The 7,902-nt window shown below is 39.6% G+C and overlaps 1 pseudogene; it reads left to right on the top strand.

Annotated features, from left to right (window-relative positions):
• Positions 1–6,428: 6,428 nt before the first annotated feature.
• On the top strand, positions 6,429–7,453 carry LOC140524699 (large ribosomal subunit protein uL10 pseudogene; annotated as a pseudogene).
• Positions 7,454–7,902: the final 449 nt, after the last annotated feature.

Genomic DNA, 7,902 nt, shown 5'->3' with positions numbered 1-7,902 from the left:
AAAGGCTTCCTGTAGAAGATGGGCTTTTAGTTGGGACTTTGCCTCCAAACAACATGACACTATCTCTCTTGGGGCTCATCTACCTCTGATATTCTCAGTTTTAATCTGATTACTTACAAAGACTTTTTTCTTCCTTAACTCAACTCTACTCTAAAATCACTGATCCCAAAGGAGTTTTCACCATGGCAGACCTAGTCTTCCCCCAGAAGCCAGCAGTGGTGGCTACAGACTTGGGAGCCAGAGATAGCAGTCATTGTGAGGCTGGCATTCTGACTTTGTAAATGAAGGATACATTTGCTGTCAGATTTTCCTGGTCAGATTAACTTGTACTCCTCCCCAGTGGCTCTGGTCCAGAGAAGTTGTATTTCCTGGGCTTTCTTCCGTGATTTCGTTAGGACCTCTGCCCCCCTACCTGCCCCCCTAGATAATACTTTTAATGCCCAAGATGACAGATCTCTTCACAAAAGAAATTAAAGTAATGATTGAGGTCTGCTCCCAATGTCTGACAGAGGAAATTGACATCATGCACAGTTGATAGCAGTAAACCTTTCTAAGAAACAACTTAACCTCTTCAAATCCGCTGGCCTTTTTACTCTATTTGCTGTCTCTCTCTCTCTCTCTCTCTCTCTCTCTCTCTCTCTCTCTCTCTCTCTCTCTCTCTCTCTCTCTCTCTCTCTCTCTCTCTCTCTCTCTCTCTCTCTTCCTCCCCCTCCCCCCTCTCTGTTTTTCTCTGTCTCTCTGTCTCTCTCTCTCTGTCTCTCTCTGTCTCTCACCAAAAGGGCAGGAGGCAAGTATTTTCCATGCACCTGGAGTTGTAATAATGAACAACTCCACATTTTGGCCATCTGCTTTCAAGTTCAAATGGGAAGAGGAATTTCACAACTTGGAAGGAACCAAGAGTCATTGTAAAATAATAAATATAACTCATTCTTTCCTCCTGCTCATCTCTAGGTTGTATTATTGTACCGTGCTAGCCCCACACTTTAAAGGTCATTTAGGAGTTCCCCTACAAAGCCCTCTCCCCCTTCACAATGCATTTAACAGAGGAAGAAACAACCTCACAGAGGAAATTGGGAACTTACAACTTTAAAGTCACTCACTCAAGGGCACCCAGAGCCAAGATTCCAAACCTGATATGCTGGCTCCATAACTTCCCTGGTTTTTCTACTTAGAGGTTTAGATTCACCCCTGAAAACTAGACTTTGTCACTTATAAAATGTGTCACTCTTATAGAAATCATAAGCCCCTGTCTATATTACTAACAAAACCCAAGAAAGGAAATAGAAAGAGAAACTTTTCAAAACAACTATACAATAATTATCAAAAATAAAATATTTGAATGCTATCCTACTGAGATAAATACAGAACTTAGACAAATACAACTATATAAGACATACTTTCCTGAAATAAAGGAAGCTCTAAACAATTATAGAGATATTCATTGCTTATGGCTGATGTAAAATATAGTATAATGTAATAATAGGATAGAAATTATAATAAAATGATGGTGTCTAAATTAATTTACTAATGTAGCACTATGTCAATTAAATAGGGAAGCTAGTGGGCACAGTAGATGGAGTGCCTGACTTGAAGTCAGGAAAACCTGAGTTCAAATCTGGCCCTAGACACTTACTAACTATTTGACCCTGGACAAGTTGCTTAAACATACTTGCCTCAGTTTCCTCATCTGTCAAATGAGTTGGAGAAGGACATGGCAAACTATTCCAGTGTCTTTACCAAGAAAAGCCAAATGGGTCATGAAGAGTCAGACACAACTGAAACATTTGAAAAACAACAACGTTAATCAAACTAGTGAAGGGATATTTAATGGAACTAGAACAAATAATAAAATTCATTTGTGGAAATAAAAGAACTAGAATTTGAAGAAAAGAAGTGAAAAATAGTAACAAAGGGACCAAAAATTGCCAGATTGCTAACTATATTATAAAGCAGTAATCATGTGAACAAGAGGTGTGGAACATGCAGCCCAAATGACCTGAATGTAGCCTGAGACAGATTAAAATATAATTGTGAAATATTTTACAAAATAAATGAAAATACAATAAAATGTAGATAGCATTACCTTTTAAAACTAAGTCAACATGCACAGGGATCCTTATGTATGGATTAGGGACCAGGCTTCTATTTGATGTAAACTATTTTCTTACTAGTTTAAAAATAGTAAAGCAGGTTATTGTAATATATGGGAAAAGCAAGATCTAGAAGCAATCAAGCATTATCCCATTGTGTGATAGATGAAAAAAACAAAATCCCCTGGGATAAGGAATCCCTATTTAATAAGAACTGCTTGTGGGAGAGATGGAAAGTTGTTCGACAGAAATTAGGTTTAGACTAGTATCTTATACCATACAGAATAATGCATACATGGCCTAAATATAAACAATCAAATCATTGGAATATTAGAAGAGAATGGAAAGAGATACCTTTAAGTCCTAAGTTTGGAGGAAGATTTCTTAACCAATGAAAGGCAGAAGTGACAATTAAAGATAAAGTAGACAATTTGATTACATTTTTTTAAAGCTTCCACATGAATAGCAGGAAAGAGAAAATGCCTATAAAGCCCTTTTACTGACCTCAAGCTTCTCTCCTGGAAGCAAAAACCCATTTTTTCAGTGCTAATATCTTACTTATGTTATAGCTTTGGAACATAGAAATCAACAGTTTCCAGATAATTGAAAGGGAATATCTCAGAAAGAGCCATAAAGAGGTACATGGTGGGTGTGAGCAAGCTGCATGTCATAGACAAGGGGGAACTTCAAAGAACAGGAACAAAATATGTCATCAGGGAAATATGTCACTATTTAGATTAGAAATTTAGATTAGGAATAATTAGAAAGTTTAGATGGGATGGTCACATGGCAAGCCCAAGAGCTCATAGGAGGGCAGCCTGAATGCTCCTCTGGAATCCTTGTGATTTCAGGAGAAAGGAAACAATGCCTAGTATTTACTAAGGGACTCCCTCATCCCCAAGAGGTGAAGTTTTGGGAGAACAAGGGTAGGAGACACTCAGGGTGAGTAGTTGTAGATAGGCTACAATCTGTATTACTGAAGAGAATATCCAAATAAATGAGATGATAGATCTTTTGAGTATTTTATTATTGCATGAACAAAATCAATGCATCTAGAATAAAAAGAGAAGCTATCAATTGGGAAAAAAGTCAGCATCAAATATCTTTGATAAATTCTGGGAGCCAAGATTCCCAGGAACTTGACAAAAGATCTTCCCAGCCATATTCCCAATAGATGAGTCACTAAAGAGTATGGAAAATGTTCAGATGAAAAAATGTAAATGACCATGAAGAAATCCTTCAAATCACTAATAATAAATGTTAAGTTATAACACCTTTAAGATATTATCTCCTTGCCATCAAATTTGCATAAATGATAAAGCATGGGGAAAAGTTCATGTTGCAATATTGAAAGGGTTATAGGAATAATAGTATATTGGACATATTTAAGGTAGTTATAAGTTAGTCCAACCATTCTGGAATACGGTTTGGAATTATTCAATAAAAATCACTAATTTGCTCATACCCTTTGCTTCAGTAATTCCACTACTGTAAACATATGCTAAGGAATTACAAAATAGTCATAGTAGCACTCATTTCGGTGACAATGACTAGAAATATATGCTTATCAATTAGGGAGTGGCTGAATTAATTGTAGTCTTAGAAGAAAGGAAGAAAAGAAAAAAATACAAACATTACCTGCTATGTTCCAGGTCTTCTCAACAATTCTGGATGTTAGGTGATATTAGTATCAATATTTTATAATTGAGGAAGCTGAGTCAATAAAGAGGATGAGTAACTTGCCCAGAGTCAATCAGAAATCTAAGGTGGGATTTGAACTCAGGTCTTCCTGACCCTAGACCTACTAATCCGTGTCACCTAGCTGACCCTATATGACTACAATGAGATGTTACCGTGGAGTAAAAAAACCAAAATTCTAAGATGTGAAGGAAGGCATATGAAGGAATGCAGAACGAAGAAAATACAAATGAAAAGAAGAGTTTGCACCGTGACCTCAACAATGTAAATGAAAACAATGCAATTAATGTGATGGATTGCATGAACTTTTTTGGCTCTAGGGAGGAAACAGTGAAGCATGCATCTCTCCTATTGCTAAATGGCTAGAGAATTACAGGTATGTAATGCCATGTACGCTGTGAGTCATGTTGGTTTCATCAGTTTTTTAAACTGGTTTTTTTTCTATGTTTAGTGGGGCACTCACTAGCCGTGTGACCTTGGGCAAGTCACTTAACCCCAATTGCCTCATCCTGGGTCTTCTCCAGTCATCCTGATGAATATCTGGTCACTGGATTCAGATGGCTCTGGAGGAGAAGTGAGGCTGGTGACCTGCACAGCCCTCTCTCACTGAAAACAAAGTCAAGTTCAAGTCATGTCATCATCTCTCTGATGGCATGGTCTTCTTCAGCAATGAAGGACGAATATGCACACATACAAGAGAGATTAGCGAATGTTTTCATGTATCACTTTTATCTTTGCTTTGTGTTTAAAACAAATAAGACAGTAGATGTGTCCCTTCCCTCCCCACACTGCCTTCCAAGGATCAACTGAAATTCTATACCACAGAACAAAGACTAGCCTTAGTTGTGGAAAGAATTGATGTTTCCTTGGAATTCAGTTCTTTGGGCCTCAGCTTTGTCATCTGAAAAATAGGAGCATTTGGATTACATGGTATCTGGGGTTGGTCTCTTCCATCCCTAAATGTTTGTTATGACTTGTCAAACAATAGTGACTTTAGACTAGAACCTACATCTTCTGATGCCCAATTCAGTGTTTGTTTGTTTATTTTAGTTCCATGCCCATCTTCTCTCATTGCATTTATCTTTTCTCAAGGGACATGTCAGCACTGCTTTACAGCACATCTGACAGCCCAGTGGGGCTAGTCAAGATTAATATAGACAAATTAATCTGAGGCCTGGGAAATTAACTGACATATCCTGGTTTGGGCCCCAAGGTAAAGTTATAAAAAGAACCCCATCTCTTTGGAGCACTACTCTTTTTATCAGTCAGTCAATCAAGTCTCACTGACAGCCTCAATATCTCCCAAATGTTAAATTTAAACTTCATGATAATCAGAATTATTCATTGGTAGAGGAGAGAGCCCTGGAAGGAAATGAAGGCCTTGCCTCCATGATTGTCCCTATGCTTTTCCTCCTCCAACTCCTCAGATGGAGACCTTTCCAAAGACCCATCCTTACTCATATTTGGAGATTGTGAGTTTGGTTGTCTTTTTACTTAGTTTCAGATCCACTGACCTGGAAGAGATTCAACCATAGCGTGATATAATGGAGATCATCCTCAGTGCCAGCCCTGGCTTCACCATTCACTAGCTATGCAATATTAGATAAGTCAAGTAATCTAGAGATTCTGTTTTCCTTGTCTGTAAAATAGGCATAACATTGGAATGATTCCATAGAGTTTGGTCTTTCCTTGATTACTTTTTATTTAGTTATTTTTTGAGGCTTAAATTGGGAAGTCAAGAGAAATTGGTTCTAATTTCAGTATTTTATCTGACTAGCTGTGTGGCCTAGAACAGGTTACTCTCCCTTTCTGGGCCTTGATTTTCTCTTCTGTTAAATGAGAGCGTTGGACCAATTGCCTTTAAGAATTCTTCTGGACGTTTAAGTTCTGTATCTTTCTTAGCTAATGAACATTGCTTTGATCAAGGTTAATCAGCACATACAAGAGGGAGGAGAGAGGAGGGAAAATCGACTTTATGGACAGTAATTTATCTGTTTGGAGAAAGTTTGCTGATCTTGTCTCCTTTTGCACCTGAATATATGAATATTCAGTAATGGGACAAGCACAGAGCATAATACCATATTCTATCTGTCAAAGAGTTTATTGTAAGATGAGATTTAGTTTCTTTTTTGCAAGCAAAACAGTGGAACCACCATAATCATTCCTAGAGAAATAAACATGTCAAAATATTTAAGTACCAATAAAACTTAAGAATTATCTAAGGATATTTAAATATAGATATATTTTTATTGTTGGCAATGAATGGGCATGCCAGCCAGCATGGGGTGTTTCATCCAGACCACTTAGTACTGAGCCAGTCGTAAGGTCTGAACAAGAGTGGGATGGATGGAGCCCTGAGTTAGCTTGGCAGGGACATCTAGTGATCAGTCGGGTAGTCTGGGAGGTGCTTCTGTGACTGTGCTTCCACCTGCCTTGGAGAAAAGAATGAACTAGGCATTAAAGGAATCTCTAAATGTGGCAACCTTTCTGCACAATCCCCCCTGCCTCAATGAATGCACAATTATACAGCATTCTGAATGGAGAAGATTCTGGAAAGAGAGTGGCAGCTCTCCCCAGGCATCTTCATGCAAGAGACATCATCTTTAAACCCCACTTGGCAACTCCTGAAGCACTGCCGAGATGCCCAGGGAAAACAGGGCTACCTGGAAAACCAATTACTTCCTCAAGATTATTCAACTTTTGGATGATTATCCAAAATGTTTCATTGCGGGAGCAGACAATGTGGGCTCCAAGCAGATGCAGCAGATCAGGATGGCCCTCTGTGGTAAGGTTGTTGTACTGATGGAAAAGAACACCATGATGTGCAAAGCCATTCGTGGTCATCTGGAGAACAACCCTGGAGAAACTGCTGCCTCATATTCGGGGGAATGTGGGCATTATGTCCACCAAGGAGGATCTGACTGAGATTAGGGATATGCTTCTGGCCAATAAGGTGCCAGCTGCTGCCCGTGCTTGTGCCATTGCCCCATGTGACGTCCCTGTGCCCACCCATAACACTGATCTGGGTCTCGAGAAGACTTCCTTCTTCCAGGCTCTGGGTATCACCACCAAGATTTCCAGGGGCACCATTGAAATCTTGAATGACGTTCAGCTGATTAAGACTGGAGACAAAGTGGGTGCCAGTGAGGCCACTTTGTCGAACATGCTGAACGTTTCCCCATTCTCTTTTGGGCTGATCATTCAGCAGGTGTTTGACAATGGCAGCATCTACAACCCTGAAGTGCTGGACATCATGGAGGAGACTTTGTACCTTCGGTTCTTAGAAGGGGTCCGTAACGTTGCTAGTGTCTGTCTGCAGATTGGCTACCCAATTGTTGCATCAGTACCCCACTCAATCATCAAGAGGTACAAGCAAGTCTTGGCTGTAGCTGTGGAGACAGAGAACACCTTCCCACTTACTGAAAAGGTGAAGGCTTTCCTGGCCAACCCTTCAGCGTTTCTAGTGACTGCCCCTGAGGCAGCTGCTCCAGTTGCTGCTGCACCTGCTGCTGCCGCTCTGGCCAAGGTGGAAGCCAAGGAAGAGTCGGAGGAGTCTGATGAAAATATGGGATTTGGTCTGTTTGATTAGCCCACAGGAAACAACTATTTCAGCCAGTTTATTTGTGAAACAAAGAAATAAAAATGCTCATTTATCTCAAAAAAAAAAAAAAAAGAGAGAGTGGTAATAAAATGAGGAAGAAACAGCACCAAGAAAATCCCAGCCATCTACTGAAAGGCTGACTCTAAAAAGCTTAAAAGCAGGTTCTGTAATTATGACTGACTGGCACCAAAACCCTGTTCTCCTGACTTCCAGATCTGTATTCTTCTAGTGACCTGTGTGACCATAAGCTAGTCATTTCTCCATCTCCATCTCAGTTTCTTTTTCTATAAATTGAGCAAATGGTATTGTATGGCCTCTTATGATTCCTTTCATCTCTAATACCCTAAGACTATGGTTCCAAAGTTGGGCCATGGGCCTTTGGAGGAGTGTGATGATTTCATCCCAAGAGGAACCCCAAGGACTAGATGATCAACACCCATTTGGAGAATGTGAAGAGGGTTCAACCTCCTACACTTCTTCCCACAATAATTAATCTTGGGGTTTCTTTTCAGC

Source organism: Notamacropus eugenii, chromosome 1 (genome assembly GCF_028372415.1).
Source record: "Notamacropus eugenii isolate mMacEug1 chromosome 1, mMacEug1.pri_v2, whole genome shotgun sequence".
Lineage (NCBI taxonomy): Eukaryota > Metazoa > Chordata > Mammalia > Diprotodontia > Macropodidae > Notamacropus > Notamacropus eugenii.
Note: the sequence above shows the minus strand (reverse complement) of the source record. Positions and strands in the feature narration are given on the sequence as shown.